At 61.4% G+C, this 12202-nt stretch overlaps 1 non-coding gene across 1 annotated transcript; it reads left to right on the top strand.

The window, feature by feature from the left end:
• The first annotated feature begins 8668 nt into the window (after positions 1 to 8668).
• On the top strand, positions 8669 to 10483 carry LOC142792879 (small subunit ribosomal RNA). Its single transcript, XR_012891271.1, has one exon. It is a non-coding gene; the product is annotated as a small subunit ribosomal RNA (ribosomal RNA).
• Positions 10484 to 12202: the final 1719 nt, after the last annotated feature.

Below are 12202 nucleotides of genomic sequence, written 5' to 3'. Positions count from 1 at the left end.
ATGTCTGTTTGCCACAGTTTTCCCGGTGGTGCCGCACCCGGGCTCGCCCCGGCTGACGCAGTTTTCGCGCCGCCCCGGCTGACGCGGTTTCGTGCCGCCCCGGCAGACGCGGTTTTCGCGCCGCCCCGGCTGACGCGGTTTCGTGCCGCCCCGGCAGACGCAGTTCGGACTTAGCACTTTTCGGCTGTGCCTGGCTGGCGGCCCACTCACTCGATCGCCATGTCTGTTTGCCACAGTTTTCCCGGTGGTGCCGCACCCGGGCTCGCCCCGGCAGACGCGTTTTTTTTTTTCTTTCGCCCCGGCTGACGCAGTTTTCGCGCCGCCCCGGCTGACGCGGTTTCGTGCCGCCCCGGCAGACGCGGTTTTTTTGCGCCGCCCCGGCTGACGCGGTTTTTGCCGCCCCGGCTGACGCAGTTCGGACTTGGCACTTTTTGGCTGAGCCTGGCTGGTGGCCCACTCACTCGATCGCCATGTCTGTTAGCCACAGTTTTCCCGGTGGTGCCGCACCCGGGCTCGCCCCGGCTGACGCAGTTTTCGCGCCGCCCCGGCAGACGCGGTTTTCGCGCCGCCCCGGCTGACGCGGTTTTTGCCGCCCCGGCTGACGCAGTTCGGACTTGGCACTTTTTGGGCTGAGCCTGGCTGGCGGCCCACTCACTCGATCGCCATGTCTGTTTGCCACAGTCTTCCCGGTGGTGCCGCACCCGGGCTCGCCCCGGCAGACGCGTTTTTTTTTTCTTTCGCCCCGGCAGACGTGGTTCCCCCCCCCCCCCTTTTCGCTCGCCCCGGCTGACGAGGTTTTCGCGCCGCCCCGGCTGACGCAGTTTTCGCGCCGCCCCGGCTGACGCGGTTTCGTGCCGCCCCGGCTGACGCGGTTTTCGCGCCGCCCCGGCTGACGCGGTTTTTGCGTCGCCCCGGCTGACACGGTTCGGACTTTGCACTTTTCGGCTGTGCCTGGCTGGCGGCCCACTCACTCGATCGCCATGTCTGTTTGCCACAGTTTTCCCGGTGGTGCCGCACCCGGGCTCGCCCCGGCTGACGCAGTTTTCGCGCCGCCCCGGCTGACGCGGTTTCGTGCCGCCCCGGCAGACGCGGTTTTCGCGCCGCCCCGGCTGACGCGGTTTCGTGCCGCCCCGGCAGACGCAGTTCGGACTTAGCACTTTTCGGCTGTGCCTGGCTGGCGGCCCACTCACTCGATCGCCATGTCTGTTTGCCACAGTTTTCCCGGTGGTGCCGCACCCGGGCTCGCCCCGGCTGACGCAGTTTTCGCGCCGCCCCGGCTGACGCGGTTTCGTGCCGCCCCGGCAGACGCGGTTTTCGCGCCGCCCCGGCTGACGCGGTTTCGTGCCGCCCCGGCAGACGCAGTTCGGACTTAGCACTTTTCGGCTGTGCCTGGCTGGCGGCCCACTCACTCGATCGCCATGTCTGTTTGCCACAGTTTTCCCGGTGGTGCCGCACCCGGGCTCGCCCCGGCAGACGCGTTTTTTTTTTTTCTTTCGCCCCGGCTGACGCAGTTTTCGCGCCGCCCCGGCTGACGCGGTTTCGTGCCGCCCCGGCAGACGCGGTTTTTTGCGCCGCCCCGGCTGACGCGGTTTTTGCCGCCCCGGCTGACGCAGTTCGGACTTAGCACTTTTCGGCTGTGCCTGGCTGGCGGCCCACTCACTCGATCGCCATGTCTGTTTGCCACAGTTTTCCCGGTGGTGCCGCACCCGGGCTCGCCCCGGCTGACGCAGTTTTCGCGCCGCCCCGGCTGACGCGGTTTCGTGCCGCCCCGGCAGACGCGGTTTTCGCGCCGCCCCGGCTGACGCGGTTTCGTGCCGCCCCGGCAGACGCAGTTCGGACTTAGCACTTTTCGGCTGTGCCTGGCTGGCGGCCCACTCACTCGATCGCCATGTCTGTTTGCCACAGTTTTCCCGGTGGTGCCGCACCCGGGCTCGCCCCGGCTGACGCAGTTTTCGCGCCGCCCCGGCTGACGCGGTTTCGTGCCGCCCCGGCAGACGCGGTTTTCGCGCCGCCCCGGCTGACGCGGTTTCGTGCCGCCCCGGCAGACGCAGTTCGGACTTAGCACTTTTCGGCTGTGCCTGGCTGGCGGCCCACTCACTCGATCGCCATGTCTGTTTGCCACAGTTTTCCCGGTGGTGCCGCACCCGGGCTCGCCCCGGCAGACGCGTTTTTTTTTTTCTTTCGCCCCGGCTGACGCAGTTTTCGCGCCGCCCCGGCTGACGCGGTTTCGTGCCGCCCCGGCAGACGCGGTTTTTTTGCGCCGCCCCGGCTGACGCGGTTTTTGCCGCCCCGGCTGACGCAGTTCGGACTTGGCACTTTTTGGCTGAGCCTGGCTGGTGGCCCACTCACTCGATCGCCATGTCTGTTAGCCACAGTTTTCCCGGTGGTGCCGCACCCGGGCTCGCCCCGGCTGACGCAGTTTTCGCGCCGCCCCGGCAGACGCGGTTTTCGCGCCGCCCCGGCTGACGCGGTTTTTGCCGCCCCGGCTGACGCAGTTCGGACTTGGCACTTTTTGGGCTGAGCCTGGCTGGCGGCCCACTCACTCGATCGCCATGTCTGTTTGCCACAGTCTTCCCGGTGGTGCCGCACCCGGGCTCGCCCCGGCAGACGCGTTTTTTTTTTCTTTCGCCCCGGCAGACGTGGTTCCCCCCCCCCCCCCCCTTTTCGCTCGCCCCGGCTGACGAGGTTTTCGCGCCGCCCCGGCTGACGCAGTTTTCGCGCCGCCCCGGCTGACGCGGTTTCGTGCCGCCCCGGCTGACGCGGTTTTCGCGCCGCCCCGGCTGACGCGGTTTTTGCGTCGCCCCGGCTGACACGGTTCGGACTTTGCACTTTTCGGCTGTGCCTGGCTGGCGGCCCACTCACTCGATCGCCATGTCTGTTTGCCACAGTTTTCCCGGTGGTGCCGCACCCGGGCTTGCCCCGGCAGACGCGTTTTTTTTTTTTCTTTTCGCCCCGGCTGACGCAGTTTTCGCCCCGCCCCGGCTGACGCGGTTTCGTGCCGCCCCGGCAGACGCGGTTTTTTGCGCCGCCCCGGCTGACGCGGTTTTTGCCGCCCCGGCTGACGCAGTTCGGACTTTGCACTTTTTGGCTGAGCCTGGCTGGCGGCCCACTCACTCGATCGCCATGTCTGTTTGCCACAGTTTTCCCGGTGGTGCCGCACCCGGGCTCGCCCCGGCAGACGCGTTTTTTTTTTCCTTCGCCCCGGCAGACGTGGTTCCCCCCCCCCCCTCCGTCTTTCTTTTTGTTTTTTTTTTTCGCCGCGGCTGAAGAGGATTTTTCGGTGCCTCGACGCCCCGGTAGTCGCGGTTTTTCCGTTTCCGCACGGCCCCGGCTGACGCTGCTCGGTCACAGTCGCCTTTTGTGAGGATTGCAGACTTCTTGAGCGCGGGTGTTTTTTTTTTGTTGTTGTTGTTGTTTTATTACGCATTCGCTCCAGCAGACGCTGTTTAGACTTTTTGTTTCCTCTTTTATCCTGCGACGAGGTGACGAGGTTTATTCGGTGCCCCGCCGCCCCGGCTGAAGTGATTTTTCCTGTCCCGTGCCGCCCCGGCTGACGCGGTTGGGACTTCGCGTTTGTTCGGCCGCCACGGGTTTTGGCGCACTCGCTCGGTTGCTTGTTGTTGCCACTTGTTGCGAACCCAGGTTTCTTGAGCGAGCGCGGGCGTTTTTTCTTCCTTTCTTTCTTTGTTCTATGTGTTAGCGAATCGGCCTTTAATATCACACGAGGACTCACAACCAACAATTTTCAGTTTGAAGTGTAAAAAATCTGCAGGTGTTGACGTAACTGACTTGCCCCGTACCCTTGAGTACATCCATGAAGTTCTCGTAGTACTACTAAATCGCATTATTCCAAGTGGAGAAATTCCCATAAACTTGCAAACCTCTACACGAAAATCGGTGCGCGTGATAAAGTTGAAAATTATCGTCCGATATCAAATGTGCCTTCTATAACACAAATTCTAGGAAAAAAAAAAAAAAACACTTGTTCGCCGTTTTCTGCGCCGTGACTGGCAGCACTCCGGCGAAGCGAAACGGGGTCGATTCGAGCACGATATCGGCGTCTTTCGACGTGCTCGCCGGCGACCGTCGCACGAGTACGTCGCACGAGCGCGTCTGCCGGGGCGCCGTTTGCGAAGCCGACGCAAAAGTGGGAACCGCCGCTCGGATGATCGCCGCTTTCGGCAGAGTGAGTGTTGGCACTCCGGGGAAGCGAAACAGCGTGAATGCGCCCACGAAATCGGCGTATTTTGAAGTGCCCGCCGGCGACCGTCGCACGAGTACGGTAAACCGCGTCAGCCGGGGCGTAGTTCGGGACGCCGACGAAAAAGTGGGAAGCGCAACTCGGATCTTCGCCGTTTTTGCAGGAGTGAGTGGCGGCCCTCCTGCGAGACCAAGAAGCATCGATTCGTGCACGAATTCGGCGCCTTTCGACGTGATCGCCGGCGACCGTCGCTCGAGTAGGGCAAACCGCGTCTGCCGGGGCGGGCTTCGGGACGCCGATGCGAAAGTGGGAAACGCTGCTCGGATGTTCGCCGTTTTTGGCCGAGTGAGTGCTGGCACTCGGGCGAAGCCAAACGGGGCCGATTACGGCACGATATCGGCGTCTTTCGACGTGCCCGGCGGCGACCGTCGCACGAGTACGGTAAACCGCGTCAGCCCGGGCGGAGTTCGGGACGCCGATGCGAAAGTGGAGAACGCCGCTCGGATCTTCGCCGTTTTTGGAGGAGTGAGTGGCGGCACTCCGGAGAAGCCAAGGAGCGCCAATTAGCGCACGATATCGGCGTCTTTCGACGCGCTCGCCGGCGACCGTCGAACGAGTAGGGCAAACCGCGTCTGCCGGGGCGGGGTTTACGACGCCGACGCAAAAGTGGGAACCGCCGCTCGGATGTTGGCCGTTTTTGGCAGAGTGAGTGCTGGCACACCGGCGACGCGAAAGAGCGCGAAAGCGCCCACGAAAGTGGCGTATTTGGACGTGCTTGACGGCGACCGCTGCAGGAGTACGAAAAACCACGTCAGCCGGGGCGAGCGACCCACGGCGGTCTGGGTGCTTATCGCTGCTATTATAGGGGCACCCCGGCAGACGCAGAAAAAAAAAATTTTTTTTCGACCTTCTTTTTTGCTGGTCGAGCTCGGGTAACCCAGGTCGCAATGGGAGCCGCGCACGAAAGCGGCGTCGCGAGACGCGTTCGCGGTCGCTAGTCGCACGAGCTCGGCAACCGCGTCAGCCGGCGCGGAGTTCGGGATGCCGACGGCTAAGTGGGTACCGCTGCTCGGATGTTCGCCGTTTTTGGCCGAGTGAGTGCTGGCACTCCGGCGAAGCGAAACGGGGCCGATTCGGGCACGATATCGGCGTATTTCGACGTGCTCGCCGGCGACCGTCGCACGAGTACGGCAAAGCGCGTCTGCCGGGGCGAGGTTTGCGATGCCGACGAAAAAGTGGGAAGCGCCGCTCGGATCTTCGCCGTTTTTGCAGGAGTGAGTGGCGGCCCTCCTGCGAGACCAAGAAGCATCGACTCGCGCACGATATCGGTGTCTTTCGACGTGCCCGCCGGCCACCGCCGCACGAGTACGGCAAACCGCGTATGCCGGGGCGGGGTTGGCGACGCCGACGCAAAAGTGGGAACCGCCACTAGGATGTTCGCCGTTTTTGGCAGAGTGAGTGCTGGCACACCGGCGACGCGAAAGAGCGCGAAAGCGCCCACGAAAGTGGCGTATTTGGACGTGCTTGACGGCGACCGCTGCAGGAGTACGAAAAACCACGTCAGCCGGGGCGAGCGACCCACGGCGGTCTGGGTGCTTATCGCTGCTATTATAGGGGCACCCCGGCAGACGCAGAAAAAAAAAATTTTTTTTCGACCTTCTTTTTTGCTGGTCGAGCTCGGGTAACCCAGGTCGCAATGGGAGCCGCGCACGAAAGCGGCGTCGCGAGACGCGTTCGCGGTCGCTAGTCGCACGAGCTCGGCAACCGCGTCAGCCGGCGCGGAGTTCGGGATGCCGACGGCTAAGTGGGTACCGCTGCTCGGATGTTCGCCGTTTTTGGCCGAGTGAGTGCTGGCACTCCGGCGAAGCGAAACGGGGCCGATTCGGGCACGATATCGGCGTATTTCGACGTGCTCGCCGGCGACCGTCGCACGAGTACGGCAAAGCGCGTCTGCCGGGGCGAGGTTTGCGATGCCGACGAAAAAGTGGGAAGCGCCGCTCGGATCTTCGCCGTTTTTGCAGGAGTGAGTGGCGGCCCTCCTGCGAGACCAAGAAGCATCGACTCGCGCACGATATCGGTGTCTTTCGACGTGCCCGCCGGCCACCGCCGCACGAGTACGGCAAACCGCGTATGCCGGGGCGGGGTTGGCGACGCCGACGCAAAAGTGGGAACCGCCACTAGGATGTTCGCCGTTTTTGGCAGAGTGAGTGCTGGCACTCCGGCGAAGCGAAAGAGCGCGAATGCGCCCACGAAAGTGGCGTGTTTGGACGTGCTTGACGACGACCACCGCAGGAAAACGAAAAACCACGTCAGCCGGGGCGAGCGACCCATGGCGGTCTGGGTGCTTATCGCTGCTATTATAGGGGCACCCCGGCAGACGCAAAAAAAAAAAAAATTTTTTTTCGACATTCTTTCTTGCTCGTCGACCTCGGGTGACCCAGGTCGCAGTGGGAGCCGCGCACGAAAGCGGCGTCGCGAGACGGCTTCGCGGTCGCTAGTCGCACGAGCTCGGCAACCGCGTCTGCCGGGGCGGAGTTCGGGACGCCGACGGCTAAGTGGGAACCGCCGCTCGGATGTTCGCCGTTTGTGGCCGAGTGAGTGCTGGCACTCCGGCGAAGCCAAACGGGGCCGATTCCGGCACGATATCGGCGTCTTTCTACGTGCTCGCCGGCGACCGTCGCACGAGTACGGCAAAGTGCGTCTGCCGGGGCGGGGTTTGCGACGCGTACGCAATAGTGAGAACCGTCGCTCGGATGTTCGTCGTCTTTCGCCGAGCCAGTGCTGGCACTCCGGCGAAGCCGAACGGAGCCGATTCGGGCACGATATCGGCGTCTTTCCACGTGCTCGCCGGCGACCGTCGCACGAGTACGGTAAACCGCGTCAGCCGGGGCGGAGTTCGGGACGCCGATGCGAAAGTGGGAAGCGCCGCTCGGATCTTCGCCGTTTTTGGAGGAGTCAGTGGCGGCACTCCGGTGAAGCCAAGGTGCGCCAATTCGCGCACGATATCGGCGTCTTTCGACGTGCCCGCCGGCCACCGTCGCACGAGTACGGCAAACCTCGTCTGCCGGGGCGGGGTTTGCGACGCCGACGCAAAAGTGGGAACCGCCGCTCGGATGTTCGCCGTTTTTGGCAGAGTGAGTGCTGGCACTCCGGCGAAGCGAAAGAGCGTGAATGCGCCCACGAAAGTAGCGTATTTGGACGTGCTTGACGGCGACCGCCGCAGGAGTACGAAAAACCACGTCAGCCGGGGCGAGCGACCCACGGCGGTCTGGGTGCTTATCGCTGCTATTATAGGGGCACCCCGGCAGACGCAGAAAGAAAAAAAAAAAAAATGGGGACATGGCGTGCGTCACCGTGCGGCTTCGCAGCGTTGCCGAAGTCGCCGAGCCCTTCGACTGAGCCGAACGGCGGACAGGGAACGTTGGTCGGCCGTTCTAACCTGTCGGTGCCACGCCGAGACGTCGTTAAGGAAAACCGCGTCGTGGGCCTCTACGACGCCGTCGAGTCGTTGTACGTTTGGTGTCCAGCGTGTCGGCGGCGAGTAGCGGACACGTCGTTCACGACTTCGGTCTTTCGCAGTCGACGCGAACTTGCGGAGAGTCGTGGTGCCTCACGTTTTCGGCAGAAACCGCGGCGGAATTTTCCCGTGCGTGCGCGCACGACCTCGGTGCTGTGCCGTCAGCGTAGTGTTGCACAAACTTGTGGCCTACCCAAGGTGCGGTACGTTTGCGGCCGTATCCTCGGTGGGAATTTCGTGAGTAGGGTCGCAAATTCTACGACCTCGGCGGGTTTGAGAGCGACGTAGACTTGTGGCACGCTCAACGTGCCACACGTTTCGGGGCACACCCGCGGTGAAATTTTCTCGAGTACGCTCGTATTAGTGCCCAAGGAGGTCTGGGTACTTATCGCTGCTATTATGTGGGGGTTCTCGTGAGCGGCGTACGCGAAAGCGACCGGGTGTCTGATATGCGGCGGGCTTCGGCCTCGTCAAGCGTGTCCTCGGGTCTGCTCCAGGGGAATCCACGGCAGTCGTATGCAGCCTCATCCGCTTGATGCGTTAGGGGCTGGTTGTCGGACGGTGCCGTTTTACCACGATATCGAGGTGTGTTCCGTGTCGTCCTCGGGCGATTCAGATGCGAAAGCGCCGAAGACGCGGGCGTGACCCGTCGTCTGGCGGCTTTGCAGTCTCGGCTCCGTTGCTAGTTCCGGCCGGTCCACCGACAGTGCAGCGGGCTTGGGCAACCCGCACGGCGCGACCGAGTCGATGCAACGAAAAAGAGCGAGCATGAACGTGCTTCTTGCCGCACGGCTCCCACTCGTCTTTCGGGAAGGTTGTGCCGTAGCGAGCTCGAACGCCGTCATCTCGGAGTGCAAAATAAGCGTGTTGGGGCGCCTGAAGGTGGCCTCCGCCGCACACAGACTGCGTCCGGCCCGCCGAAGGCGAGGACGGACGCGCAGTCGAACGATTACCTGGTTGATCCTGCCAGTAATCATATGCTTGTCTCAAAGATTAAGCCATGCATGTCTAAGTACATGCCGAAATAAGGCGAAACCGCGAATGGCTCATTAAATCAGTTATGGTTCCTTAGATCGTTTCTTCCTACTTGGATAACTGTGGCAATTCTAGAGCTAATACATGCAGTGAGCCTGGAGCCCTTTGGGTAACGGGTGCTTTTATTAGACCAAGATCGATCGGGTTTCGGCCCGTATTGTGTGGTGACTCTGGATAACTTTGTGCTGATCGCATGGCCACGAGCCGGCGACGTTTCTTTCAAGTGTCTGCCTTATCAACTTTCGATGGTAGGTTACTTGCTTACCATGGTTGTTACGGGTAACGGAGAATCAGGGTTCGATTCCGGAGAGGGAGCCTGAGAAACGGCTACCACATCCAAGGAAGGCAGCAGGCGCGCAAATTACCCACTCCCGGCACGGGGAGGTAGTGACGAAAAATAACAATACGGGACTCTTTTGAGGCCCCGTAATTGAAATGAGTACACTCTAAATCCTTTAACGAGGATCAATTGGAGGGCAAGTCTGGTGCCAGCAGCCGCGGTAATTCCAGCTCCAATAGCGTATACTAAAGCTGCTGCGGTTAAAAAGCTCGTAGTTGGATCTCAGTTCCAGACGAGTAGTGCATCTACCCGATGCGACGGCTCGGACTGAACATCATGCCGGTTCTTTCTTGGTGCACTTCATTGTGTGCCTCGAGATGGCCGGTGCTTTTACTTTGAAAAAATTAGAGTGCTCAACGCAGGCGAGTCGCCTGAATAAACTTGCATGGAATAATAGAACAAGACCTCGTTTCTGTTCTGTTGGTTTTTGGAATACGAGGTAATGATTAAGAGGGACGGACGGGGGCATTCGTATTGCGGCGCTAGAGGTGAAATTCTTGGACCGTCGCAAGACGAACTACTGCGAAAGCATTTGCCAAGAATGTTTTCATTGATCAAGAACGAAAGTCAGAGGTTCGAAGGCGATCAGATACCGCCCTAGTTCTGACCATAAACGATGCCAACCAGCGATCCGCCTGAGTTACTCAAATGACTCGGCGGGCAGCTTCCGGGAAACCAAAGTATTTGGGTTCCGGGGGAAGTATGGTTGCAAAGCTGAAACTTAAAGGAATTGACGGAAGGGCACCACCAGGAGTGGAGCCTGCGGCTTAATTTGACTCAACACGGGAAAACTTACCCGGCCCGGACACTGGGAGGATTGACAGATTGAGAGCTCTTTCTTGATTCGGTGGATGGTGGTGCATGGCCGTTCTTAGTTGGTGGAGCGATTTGTCTGGTTAATTCCGATAACGAACGAGACTCTAGCCTATTAAATAGGTGCGGGGTTCCCAGCACCTTACAACCTTCTTAGAGGGACAAGCGGCTCCTAGCCGCACGAAACAGAGCAATAACAGGTCTGTGATGCCCTTAGATGTCCGGGGCCGCACGCGCGCTACACTGAAGGAAGCAGCGTGTCTTTATCCCTGTCTGAAAAGACTGGGTAACCCGTGGAACTTCTTTCGTGATTGGGATAGGGGCTTGCAATTGTTCCCCTTGAACGAGGAATTCCCAGTAAGCGCGAGTCATAAGCTCGCGTTGATTACGTCCCTGCCCTTTGTACACACCGCCCGTCGCTACTACCGATTGAATGATTTAGTGAGGTCTTCGGACCGATGTCCGGCGCGGCCTTTCGGTTGCGCCGGTCTGTTGGAAAGATGACCAAACTTGATCATTTAGAGGAAGTAAAAGTCGTAACAAGGTTTCCGTAGGTGAACCTGCGGAAGGATCATTAACGGATTGTGAAGGGTGAGCGCCTCAGCTGCGTCTGCGCCCGACACTTTCTGCCGCTGACCCCGTTTGGACGCGGGGTCGGCTTTTCCCCACGGGGCTGCCTGAATGTGGAGCGGCACCCCGTGACAAATTGTTGCGCCCAGCGGACGCCAACACCGCGACCTTGGACGGTCGGCCAGGTGGCGGACGCGGGTACAAACGGCGCAACGCACTCATAGGTCGGCTTTCGACCCGCCACTGCACCGTGGCTCGAAGCGCTCGAAATGCGCGACCCGACCGCTGCGGGACCGCCTAGTACTGTAAACAGGAGCGGCGGAGCGCGAACGGCGAGTCGTGGTTACGTCGGTAGAAGGCGAGGCTGCGCGTTCCCGAAACGCCAGCCGAGTGCCCTCCCGACCGTTCGAGCGTGCAAGAACGAGACCCGACAATCGCGCGGCGACTGCCAAGTACGAGAGGAACGGCACAAGCGTCGGCGGTCGGTCAAGGAACTGGCGATGTGACGGGTCCGCTGTGCACCAGTGCATACCGTCCCGCCGTCCGCGGCAAGCGCCTCCGCGTCCTCGGGTGACGGAGGCTGCCGGTCGGTTCTTGCAGGCGAGGGATCTCGCTGGCACCGGTTCGCGTTGACGCGCGGCCGGTCATGGCACGGCGATGCGACGGCCGAGGTGCGCAGTACTCGATGGAGGAACCGCACGCTCCGATGACCGTCCCGCCCTCCGCGGCGTATGCGTACCGACCGTAATGGTTGCAGCAGCGCCGGCCGGCTTTTGAATTCGCCACACGAAACACGGTGCGAGATCGCGGTTAGGGGAGCGTCGACGTTGCCAGGCGTTTTGCTTGCTGCCGAGGGAAAGGCGGCACGGCCACGTCGCGCTCGTCGCGATTAGCGGGTCTGCGCGCTTTGGGAAGGTGCCGCAACGACTTGCCGAAAGAGGAAGCACGGAAGAACGAGGGACTTGGACGTCCCGACAATTGAACGCACTTGCGGCCAGGCCCTTGCTGGCTTCGTTCTTCCGCCTCGAGTAGGCTCGTACGCGGCTCCGGCGCCGAAAGTGGTCCTTGGCACCGACTTCGGTGGACGTGGGAAGTGCCGCGCAAGTACGGCGCGCCTGGCTCCACCTGTTGGCTAAAGTAGGCAGCCGGATCGGCATTTTGGTGTGCGGTGGCAAACCGTGGATGCGAAAAAAGCTTGTGCGATTTCGTGGAACAAAAAGCGGGGGTCCCCCTTTTTATGCGGAGGAGACCGACCCGCCTGCCGTGGTGAACCGCGACGCCACGGTAAAAACGGGAGAGGCTTGTCGATGGGACCGTGCATCCCGCGCTCCACGGAGGCCGGGAGGCGGCCGCCCGAGGAAATGTGTAGCCGTCGAGGCCCGCATCTGCGTGCACTCTTATCCAAATGGGTGTACCGCAGGCATTTTCTGGTTAGGCGGGCCAATGAGAGCGAGCACACAACGATACCTACGGGTCCGGCTTGGAGAACCGGCTTCGACGCCTCCCGAGTATTTATAGAGGGGTGGACCACGAAAGCACTCGCAAGTAGCGAAAGCGAAACGCCGTCCGAAACACACCGTTTGCTCGATTTGCGGCAGCCGAAAAAGGCGCGGCAGAGTTTTGGAGTCCAAGCGTGCGCTGAAAAGCGCCCTTCTTGGCCACTGTTTGGCCGAGTGCCAGAAACGTTTGGTTTTGACTGTACGGAATTGAACAAACACTTTTTCAC

Source organism: Rhipicephalus microplus, unplaced genomic scaffold, assembly GCF_043290135.1.
Source record: "Rhipicephalus microplus isolate Deutch F79 unplaced genomic scaffold, USDA_Rmic scaffold_257, whole genome shotgun sequence".
Lineage (NCBI taxonomy): Eukaryota > Metazoa > Arthropoda > Arachnida > Ixodida > Ixodidae > Rhipicephalus > Rhipicephalus microplus.
This window is presented reverse-complemented; position numbering and strand designations above follow the sequence as displayed.